The 12,051-nt window shown below is 41.5% G+C and overlaps 1 pseudogene; it reads left to right on the forward strand.

Annotated features, from left to right (window-relative positions):
• The first annotated feature begins 4,569 nt into the window (after nucleotides 1-4,569).
• The window catches only part of LOC140455585 (class I histocompatibility antigen, F10 alpha chain-like), a 266,432-nt pseudogene continuing 258,950 nt past the window's right edge, over nucleotides 4,570-12,051 (forward strand).

Genomic DNA, 12,051 nt, shown 5'->3' on the forward strand with positions numbered 1-12,051 from the left:
TGTGAAGCAGAAATAATAAACATGTTATTAACAAACACGATTATTCCTTTAGGTTTTGGTGTTTTATTATTATCAATACTTTCCTTAAATAATTAAATAACAGATGACAAATTTGTTGTTGTTTCCTATCAATTATTAGAGAAAATATGATTCCTGGCAATATTATCCCAATAGAATATTAAAATTTTCATCCAAACAATACCAATTAAGATGGTATTCTGAAATTCTTCACTGGTGATAGTTTGAAATTGTATCCAAACAATCTGTATTCTGCTCTACAGTTTTGAATGTAATTGAATTTCCTATAAAGATATTCCTCAATTCAAATAGTCAAACTTTTTTCATGAAATATAAACTTTAATCAGCTATCACCTCCTTGTCAATAAAACAAATGATTTAATCCAGTTTAGTGTTGCCTTTAATAAAAAATAAATAGTTGGACTAATCTGTGTAGAAAGTAACTGAGTAGAGGATAGATTTCTATATATTATCTGTTAAGGGCTTGACCTGTTTTAATGAAATATTTTCCTCATATCCCTTAATGATATCTCCTCATCCAATGTTTTTAAAGCTCAGTTGGAGAATCTTTTGAACAGTAAATGAATTAAGGGATATAGTGAGAGGGTGGGGAAGTGGAGCCGAGGCCAGGGAAAGATCAGCCACGATCTTATTGAAGGGTGGAGCAGGCTCAAAGGGCCAGATGGCCGACTCCTGCTCCTAAGGCAAAAGTGAGGACTACAGATACTGGAGATCAGAGTCGAGAGTGTGGTGCTGGAAAAGCACAGCAGGTCAGGCAGCATCCAAGGAGCAGGAATGTCGACATTTTGGGCAAAAGCCCTTCATCAGGAATCCATATCTCATCCCTACCCTGCTACGGTATCTATACATCAGAGGCTGTCTGTAAATGTTTCATACCTTATATTTGCGGAGACATGATGCCAATGTTTTTCATTTCGCACTCATCAGAACAAATGTAAAAATGCCAAATTCCAAATGGTAACAACAAATAATTGACCAAGAGAAGAGGTGCTGATTGGTTGAAAAGTAAACGTAATTGGTCAAAGAATTGCTATGTAGAAAGGAATGGGTAACTAACACCCCAAAACATTTGGAAATTTTAAAAATAATATTTATGATCATCCTAATTTTGTTCTTGGTCTAGGTTTTCTTCACTACAGTAAGAGCAGACTAATCAGAGAATCACATTTAGCAGTAGATTTAAACATCTCAAAGACGAAGCCAGCCCAGTCCCTCTGTTACTGTGCAGTAACAATGTGAGTGGTATTCTGCACAAACAGGATTTTCCTTAGGACATTCAAAAAGATGTTCTGCTTCCCACACAACTGAGCAATGCTTTGTATAAATTTCCATGTCAGTGTGATGCTAGATATGTGGTAATATATCCCACCGATAGGCTGATTGACTCAATCAGTATGTTCCTTGGTTCATAACAGCAGAATGCAGACCATAATTAACCAACCGAAGCCTGCAAAACCTGAAACAAAACATCTATTGTTCAATCTCTTCAACAATCAGACATTTGCTGAACAATCTTGAGTGTACTGGGAGTATCATTTGAAAAGAAAACTTGAGGTAGTCAGATAAGCTCATAATGTGGTTGATTGACCCTTGATAGAAGACACATCCATATGTTGGGATCCCTTCTCTGCAACCAAAATTAATATGTTTAACCTCACTTTTTCTTAAAATAGCTGAGATATAGAGGAGCCTATATATCCTCTCTTTTTATGGCAATGGCTCAGTGAATCAGTCATCTTGTCCCAAAAAATAAGCACACTTTTCTGGTGGAGAAATATCTGTATTCTTTTGATATTCCTGTGTGTGTCCTGATGAGAACAAATTGAAACTCTTTGAAGAAATGTCTCAACTTTCAGTAATTTCCAAATTCTGAAGAGCCAAAAAAAACCTGGTAATATCTGATGACATAGGCTGGAACAGAAAGTGAATAAAATCTCTTATTCTGACCTTCAGCATATTATGCAATCCCTGAGCATTAAATATTGGTGGAATATTGATTGAATTGCCTTTAGTTGCAAAGGATCTAAGATCTGGAAATCCATCTCTAATAGTGTACATTTCTCAATCTCTCTTTCTTCTTTGCAATTTGATGACAACCAGGGAACACAGATTTAAGGTAATGGGAAAGAAAAATAACAAGGAGCTCTGACTATCCTCAGTGGCACAGAAAAGAGAGTAAGTTGGCAACTCTACCCACTGCAGGAGATGCACCAGTTCTGCCATTGAGCTGAGTGCTGAAACCTTTCATCTGATGGAATGGGTTTCAGACCTTTATGGAAAAGGGAGTTAGATAGGTTCAAGTACAGTATTGAGTTTGAAAATGGTGATGGTGGTAGGGTGGAGAGACAGGCAACAGCTCCATGGCAGCTCAGAGGCTGGAAAAAGACCCACCACCAGAAGGACATCAGGCCATGCAGCCATACTTGCAGAATCTCTACTGGATGTAAATGATAATCTGACCCACTACATCATAGCTATCAGCTCATCAAGGCAGAACAGTGGCAGTGGCACACAACATGAGGAGCCATTCCTGGTCAACAAACCATTATCCTCAGGATCCAAGGAGGAGGTCACCTGATCACCAGGTAGACTTCAGCAGGCTCACCCACCTGGAGATATCGGAAAACCAGGGAAAGGCCAACCTGGATGCTCTCATTAATAAGAGATTGTCAGCTTAAACAACACATTGACAGATCCTGTCAGTAACACTGGAGTAGCCAGGATCATGAGAGATGGGAGCAATAGTAGGTCATTAGCCCCTGGAGTCTGCCTTCACTCTTCAATAAGATCATGGTGAGTCTGATTATGACCTGAACTCTGCTCTGCTGCTTGTTCCCCATCATGCTTAAATCCCCAAGGTAAAGACCTTATCTTTTTATTCTTGCACTTTTTAAAATTGTGGACTTAAATAGCAGGATGTTATTTCAAACACCAGTGATTTACAAAGATGCTGTATGGTTTGAAAAGTAAGCAACCTCACAGACATGGCAAGCATTTTGTAAACAGCCGTTTGAACAAGTGGCAAGTGAAGTTTAGATTGTAGACAGATTGAATCCGAGGGTATGTACAGATATAGTTCTTGTTTACAACATGATGCTGACTGGTCTATGGACTAGTGACCAGTTGTAGATAACAGATCATATGACCTTTTGCCTGCCCATAACTGTGATTGGTTCTCAGGGAACAGTGCAGTTTCAAACTGGGAATAAGTTACAGAAAGAGAGAGAGAGGTGTTCAGTTCTCCCAACTTCAGCAGCTGTCTGTCTGTTATGTGCGATCAAAACTCATTGCAAACCTGAAGAGTACAAGGCAACATTTCCTTCAGCTGTTGGACTTTCAATTGATAAGGTAGAGACCTTTTATCTGTGAACCAGGCATTGTGTGTCCCTTGCAACCTATTAGAATACAACCCAGTATTGGGAGAAATGGCCACTCTCCTTTCATTGTACACGTGTTTTAAAAGAAAGACTTAAAACATTCCCAAGTAGATAAACCCAGACATATCAGAACCTCTGACTTTATGACCCCTCTGGAAAAAAAACAGTTAAAGGCTAGTATCCTACATGCTTTCTCAATTACCATCTATCTGCCTTGCGACCATCATGCTGTACGGATGTGCACACTAAGATCACTCGGATCTTCAGTACTTTCATTGTCCTGCTCTTCATCACTGCTCCTTTCACCCTCCAATATCTACCATGTGCTGCTGTAAAATTACTTCTCCCAACTCTCAGTTTCCTGTTATTTCGCCAGTCCTGTAATCATGCCAATGTATTATCCTCGACATTATGTGCCTTTCATTTCATCTAGCATATTTTTATGTGACACCATTCTATCTCTGTTTACAAATAATGTGAAAAAGAAACAGAATCCACTCACCACTCACCCATTTGATCACCTAAATAATGGTTCCAGTCTTCAGCTCGCATATCCCACTGCTCATCTCTGTCACTCCTCTCTCTTTGGTCCACTCCTTTTATGTTAAGGATTAGAATTGTATTTCTGCCCTCACTGCATTGAATTCTCCCCCCCCCCCATGTTTCCATTCTCACACTCTATTTCAAAATGCTCTCAGTGATCAGCTGCTATCATTCAATTGTTCAGGAAGATCTTTTTTTAAATACTTGTTGAAATTTCGCAGAGATGATGTGTCACTGCTGGCAAGAGAACACTTCTAGACAGTGATTTAATTCACGACACAAAGTTGTTCTTCATAACATAGCAAATATATCCTTGACTAAGACTGAGATAAACCAAACTTCTACACTAAATTGTCATTCAATACTAAATTCAAATTTGACTTGATTTTATTAATTAATCTTCAGATTAGATTAGATTAGATTTATTGTTACATGTATTGGAATACAATGTAAGTGTAAAGAGTTTCCATTCTTCAACGTCTTTTGAACAGAACAAAAAAAAAGCAAGAAACTAAAACAAAGATTTGGAATTTTGTCCAGTTTAATGCTGGCTAAGGGTTTGGCTCCTACTTGCCTGCGTGGTTGTGATTCGGTTTGGCTATCCTTCCCGATGCTGGAAATTGGCGAGGTCTCCACTGCCACAACTGGCTATCCTGCAGGCATGTCTGAACTGGAGCCAGTCATGGGCCTGGGCCTGGGCCTGGGCCTGGGCCTGGGCCTGGGCCTGAGCCTGAGCCTGAGCCTGGGCCTGGGCCTGGGCCTGAGCCTGGGCCTGAGCCTGTGCTGGGACCAGTGGGGTCTTGGTTCAGGATTCCACCACCGCAGCTGCGGCCGAGCTGAACTTAGAGTTAACTTCCAAGGTTTCCCCACTCACCAATTCACAAGCTCACACTCTGTCTTAAACGACACTCAGTCACAGTTACAAGAGGAATTCTGTGGTGAATAACTTCCGTCCTAACTCTGCCACGACAGTCCACTATCTAAATGCACAAGTCAGGAGTATGATGGAATGTTCGACACTTGCCAAGACAACAACACATAAGGAGCTTAACACCATGCAGGTCAAAACAGCCTGCTTGATTGGTACCACATTCACAAATATGCATTCCTTCAAGCACGGGTGCTCAATAGGAGCAGTGTGCGCCATCCACAGCGGTGGGGGGTGCACATCAGAAACTCATCAATGATCCTGAAACACCACCTTTCAAACCTACAATGACTACCATCTAGGAGGTCAAAGGCAGAAGATAAATGAGAACACCATCATCCTGCCTTGGAAATATATCACGGCTTCGTCACTGACATTTGGCCAAATACCTGGAATTCCAGCCCTGAATTATGAACACTGAATTTGCAAGTTTGCAATCATTCCTTAATGCTTAGAACCATTCCCTGTCCACCCTCCACCTCTAATCCTCCCTCCTTGTTCCCACATCCACATCGCCTGCAGGTAGAGAAAAGATAGCTCCACCCATGGCCATTAGCTTGCACTGCACATGCTCCAAGTACAAGGTGACACTGTGTCTGTGCACTGTTCTCCTGTGGTTTGGATAGTGGTTTTCTACACCTCAGGGACCGCTCCAGTTTAACAAGAGAGGCGATATTGCTCTTTGGAATGAGAAGGGCTACATGTTATAGGGAATGATACATTGGATGGTGATTATTGTAACATGAAGTCTCTGCTAACTATGGAATAGGAACATTGAACAATCCAAAGTAAGAAGTGAGCTTGTAAACAGAAAGGTCCAGTGTTTCAATATATGCCGAGAGAACTGGTGTAAAGGGAGGGTATAAGAGCATAAGAACTAGGAGCAGGAGTGGGCTGCCTGGCCCTTCAAACCTGCCCCACCATTCAATAAGATCATGGCTGATCTTTTCAAGGCATCAGCTCCACTTACCCACCCTCGGACTGTGTCCCTTAATTCCTTTATTTTTCAAAAAAAATCTATCTTAGCTTAAAAATATTTACTGAAGTAGCATCAACTACTTTACTGGGCAAGGAATTCCACCGATTTACGACCCTCTGGGAAGGTATCAGACGTCAGAGCAATTCAACTTCATTCTTGGATAGGTAAGACTTTTTGTGACCAGAACTGATATCCTTGCATAGAGATGTGCTTGTGCTGTTGGAATGGAATTAAAAAATAGGTTCCCATCCTCCTGACAAGCTGAGGTGAACCCAAATTGCAAGGAAGTAAAGATAGCACCAGGAAGTCAAAAGATGCCAGGGAGACAAGAAGGCAGAGAAAACAGCAAGTTTTAAAATTAGAAAGCTCAGGGCACTTCATCTGAATGCACACAGCGTTTGCAAGAAGGTAAGCAACTTGGAGGCAATAATAAAGGATAGAAAATTGCCATTCCAGAAATAATAGTTGCATCATAACCAGCTCTGGGAACTGAATATTCCAAGTTTAGGAAGGGTGTTAAATTTGAATAGGGGAAATTATAAAGGCATTAAGCTCAAATTGTTTGAGGTGAAGTGTGAAAATACAATAAAACAAATGTCTCTATACAATAATGAATAGTTTTCGGTAACAGTTGCATGGATGTACAGCAAGAATGCATTTTTCAAAGAACAAAATCTCATGAAAGGTCAATCAACCATGACCAACAAAGGAAGTTGAGAATTCCATATGGTTCAAAGAAAAGATCCATAATGTTGTCAGGAATATCAGGAATTCTTGGGAAGTTCACAGAATACAAAGGAGGACTAAGCAAGGGGGTATGGGGAATAGAATATGAGAGGTATGTCATAAAAACACAGTACTGTAATTGCTTTTATAGGAAAGCATTTAACCAAAATGAAACGAGGTCACCTAAAAGGGCTGTCTGAATAATTTGTATTGGGGAATACAGAAATGGCAGAGAAGGTAAATTATTACTTTGTGCTCATATTTAATAAATGTAGATCTGAATGATTAGGGAGAATGAAGAGCTGAAGGAGATATGATTTGATCAGATAAAGCTGCTGAAGTTATGGAGGCTTAATGCTTTACATCTCAGGTCCACACTGTTGAGTGAGATACTTGCAGAAATATTTGATGATTCCCATGGATTGGAAGGTGATAAATGCAAACCAATAAGACAAAAAAAAGTTGCAAGAGAGAACACAGAGAATGACAGACCTTTTTGCCTCACATTAGGGTTAAAGTAAATGTGAGAATCTATTATAAATTATGGGTTAATTAGGTACCTGACTAATAATACTCTGATTGGGTATCATCAGCATGGATCTGTGAATAAAGATCTTATTTGATGCACAGAGATATGTGCACAGACACACACATACACACACAGCCACATATTGACACAAAGTCCGATACAGAAACATGAATAAAGGTTTAGAGGCACAAAAGGTTCCTGAATTACAAATGTGGGTCTTGTTGGTTGTGAATTGCAATCTTGAATTAGTGTTTCAATTGATATTGGCTTTTTGCCTGAGATCAAATGTAAGTTCTGAGTTGAGAATCATCTCAGAGGGTCTCAAGAGCATTACTGGATTGTGATTGAACTTTGGGAGATCATCATTTGAGCTGAGGTGCAATTGGTGTACCTTTATGCTGGCTTCAGCCGAACACCAATTCAATGTCCAGTCAATCAGAGCAAGCACCCAAACCCCAGGCCAATGGAGTAGCTGGAATACATTCGAGGGTAACTGTGAAGGTATGCTGATCGACTGGAAGGTTTTTGAGAAGAGAATCTATCGGGGTTGCTCTGGGTTTCATGCAGTAGATATTTTCTCCATGTAGGATTTTCCCAGTGAGGGATACTTCGACATGACCCCTGGGAGTATGTAATAATGTCAACCTCTCCCAACAATATTTGAAGAAAAGGTAGGTGAGGTCTCCTCTCCATTCTGACTGTCTGTCTGTCTGTTTGCCCTCCCTACACTGGTTACATTTGACACACATAACCCCCATGTCCCTGCAGCTGTTGCCCTGCCCTTCCTGGGAAAGTATGTATAATTGGAAAGAGGCAACACTGATATGGTAGACCCCTTCAGAATGTGGAGCAACAAATGTGGGCAAGATGACCCTGAAGGTCGATGTCAGTGGGGCCATGCAGCACAGAAACAAAAACCTTCGGACTAACCCGTCCATGCTGGCCAAGTTTCCTGAACTAAATTAGTCTCATTTTGCTGTGTTTGGCCCCTATCTCTCGAAACCTTTCCTACTTATGTATCTGTTGAAATGTCTTTTTAAATGTTGTGACTGTATCAATATCGACATCATCCTCTGGCAGTTAATTCCAAACGTGCCCTTCAGGTCCCTTTTAAATCTTTCTCCTCCCACCTTAAAATTATGCCCTTTACCTTTGAATTCCCCAAAGTCCTTCCTCCTCTCACATTTCGTGAACGAGCTTTCGGATTGAAAGAGCAGTTCCCAAGAGGCAGGACGGGGTGCACCAAGGTGTCGGGCCATTAGGCACAGTAAAGGAAGAGATCATCATGTCACTTTATGTCAGAGAAGTTAAAGCCTGTGAAAATTGGATTGTATTCACAGGGAGTTCCCAAGACATTTACAACGAGAGTACCCCATAAAGTCAACTGAAATCTGTACAAAAACAAGGAGTTATCCAAAAACATCACAGGTTCAAAACTCTCAAACCAACTTTATCGGAAAGTTTAACAAGTGTTTTTTTTATATGCGGGACAGAAAAGATGTCGTGGAAAGGTGTTGTGGCTTGTACTCAAAACATAGATAAACATTTTGGAAGATATCCAATTTGAACTCAGAATTTGGAATGAGAAATGTTTTACCTGTTAATGGGGCAGCCCTTGGTCAGAGGTGGGACATTATGGTCACCCGTTGGCATTAATATAGCTGCAGTAAGAGTATTCGCTTGGCTGATGCTGCATTAAAGTGAGGTCACATGTTAGCACAATGGTAGCTTTGAGAAGGAGTTATCCCAAGGTAACAGGGTCAACTTTAAACAAAGAATCTTACCAATTAATACACAGGGAGTTGTGTAAAAATAATGCCTATAAGAGACAGTTTGGTAAGAGATGTATGAAAACAGACAGCTTGATGTTTGTAGCAAGCATGAAAAATAAAAATAGGGTCCCACAATAACAGAGATAAACGATAAATGTGGGATTATTCCTGATGAAGAAATTATGCTCGAAATGTCGACTCTCCTGCTCCTCGGATGCTGCCGGACTGGCTGTGCTTTTCCAGCACCACACTCTTCGACTCTGATCTCCAGCACCTGCAGTCCTCACTTTCTCCTAAGGTTGGGATTATGTCTCATAAAAACGTAGGAGATCTGACACGTTGATTGAGCTGTGAAAGTGATTGAGTTTTAGACTTATTAATGAAAAAGGTATTGTCTTATTAGGTAAATGTTAGTCAGAGTAGGGGCAGTACATTTCATGTGACTAGAATGAGTTATAATGCAGCTGCAAGATAGAGGGGAGTCTCTAACTGAGCATTCAAGGTCAGGTGGGACAGGAACTGCTCACAATTCATGAGCGAAAGAATGCCAACAGTAAGTGTGAAAACAAAACTTTACATAGAACTAACTTTATAGTCAAAATACTATTATGAATCTTGCAAATAATTAGCAAGAACTAACCTCCTTTTGTGCCTCCCATGACTTGGACAGTGAGAAATATAAGATGAGCGACAGAATTTGATGGGGATTGCATTAGAGACAATGAATAACAGAATTTGAGCAGCCCTTCAAGTTAAGCAAATCTGGAAAACTTTTAAAAGAGAGCATAAACACTACCTTTAAAATGTAGATGAATGGTCTGATGATAATGGTGTCCAGTCAGCATCAGGATTGATTGATGCGTTATCATGTCCTGAAGTACAGTGAAAAGCTTTGCTTCCAAGCTGTACAGGCAAATCATAGTAAGCAGTGATGTACAGAGCAAAGAGACCTAGCCAGAGGCACACAGGTTATGGGCAACCTAGTGCTGTTCCTAGGGATGTCCATCATTGATCAGGTGGGTTCACAAGACTGGATGTATAAATGAAGGGGGAAGGAACAATGACAATGTTCCATGTAATGAGATTAGATTCCCTACAGTATGGAAACAGGCCCTTCAGCCCAACAACCCTCTGAGGAGTAACCCACCCAGACCCATTTCCCCTACATTTACCCCTGACTAATACACTTAACTTACACATCCCTGAACACAGTGGGTCAATTCACCTAACCTGCATATTTTTGGACTGTAGGAGGAAACCGGAGCACTCAGAGGAAACCCATGCAGACACAGAGAGAATGTGCAAACTCCACACAGACAGTTGCCTGGGTCTGGAACTGAACCCAGGTCTCTGGCACTGTGAGGCAGCAGTGCTAACCACTGTGTCACCATGCAGCCATAATCTCTCACATCATCATTTTATTCAACATTTCCCTCCCATCGGGTAACATCCAGCACCCACTGTCTTTGCAGCACCTAAATCTTTGAGTACCTTTTCCTCCTTTGCAGTAAACAACGGGGTACCCTGAAGATCTGGAATTGTAGGTATGAGGGAGTATATCACTGCTCCCTGTGGATTCAGGACTGCTTCTTTAGCTACCTCATCAGCCAGTCTATTTCCCCTTCCTTCTGGGTCATTCCACTTCTGATGCCCATTTATATGAACTACCACTGTTTCTCTCGGGAGTAACAGGGATTCCAGCACTTGTTTTATCGATTCCTCATGTGCTAGTTCTTTCCTTCTGCTATTTATCAGTCCTCTTCCTTGCCAAATCTTTCCGAAGGTATGTACCAATCCAAACGCGTATTTGGAGTCTGTGTACACTGTTCCTTCCTTGACTTCTAAGTTAGAACATAGTACATAGAACATAGAACAGTACAGCACAGAACAGGCCCTTCAGCCCACGATGTTGTGCTGACCACTGATCCTCATGTATGCACCCTCAAATTTCTGTGACCATATGCATGTCCAGTAGTCTCTTAAATGTTCCCAATGACCTTGCTTCCCCAACTGCTGCTGGCAACGCATTCCATGCTCTCACAACTCTCTGTGTAAAGAACCCACCTCTGACATCCCCTCTATACTTTTCTCCAACCAGCTTAAAACTACTACCCCTCGTGTTAGTCATTTCTGCCCTGGGAAATAGTCTCTGGCTATCGACTCTATCTATGCCTCTCATTATCTTGTATACCTCAATTAGGTCCCCTCTCCTCCTCCTTTTCTCCAATGAAAAAAGTCTGAGCTCAGTCAATCTCTCTTCATAAGATAAACCCTCCAGACCAGGCAGCATCCTGGTAAACCTCCTCTGAACCCTCTCCAAAGCATCCACATCTTTCCTACAATATGGTGACCAGAACTGGATGCAGTATTCCCCCGAGTGCGGTATAACCAAAGTTTTATGGAGCTGCAACAAGATCTCATGACTCTTAAACTCAATCCCCCTGTAAATGAAAGCCAAAACACCATATGCTTTCTTAACAACCCTGTCCACTTGGGTGGCCATTTTAAGGGATCTATGTACCTGCACACCAAGATCCCTCTGTTCCTCCACACTGCCAAGAATCCTATCCTTAATCCTGGACTCAGCTTTCAAATTCGACCTTCCAAAATGCATCACCTCACATTTATCCAGGCTGAACTCCATCTGCCACCTCTCAGCCCATCTCTGCATCCTGTCAATGTCCCGCTGCAGCCTACAACAGCCCTCTATACTGTCAACGACACCACCAACCTTTGTGTGGTCTGCAAACTTGCTGACCCATCCTTCAATCCCCTCATCCAAGTCATTAATAAAAATTACAAACAGTAGAGGCCCAAGGACAGAGCCCTGTGGAACACCACTCACCACAGACCTCCACGCAGAATATTTTCCTTCTAGTACCACTTGCTGTCTTCTGTTGGCCAGCCAATTCTGTATCCAGACAGCTAAGTTCCCCTGTATCCCATTCCTCCTGACCTTCTGAATGAGCCTACCATGGGGAACCTTATCAAATGCCTTGCTGAAGTCCATATACACCACATCCACAGCTCGACCCTCATCAACTTTTCTAGTCACATCCTCAAAGAACTCGATAAGGTTTGTGAGGCATGACCTGCCCCTCACAAAGCCGTGTTGACTGCATTTAATCACACCATGCTCTTCCAGATGGTCGTAAATC

The sequence above is a fragment of the Chiloscyllium punctatum genome, chromosome 30 (genome assembly GCF_047496795.1).
Source record: "Chiloscyllium punctatum isolate Juve2018m chromosome 30, sChiPun1.3, whole genome shotgun sequence".
Lineage (NCBI taxonomy): Eukaryota > Metazoa > Chordata > Chondrichthyes > Orectolobiformes > Hemiscylliidae > Chiloscyllium > Chiloscyllium punctatum.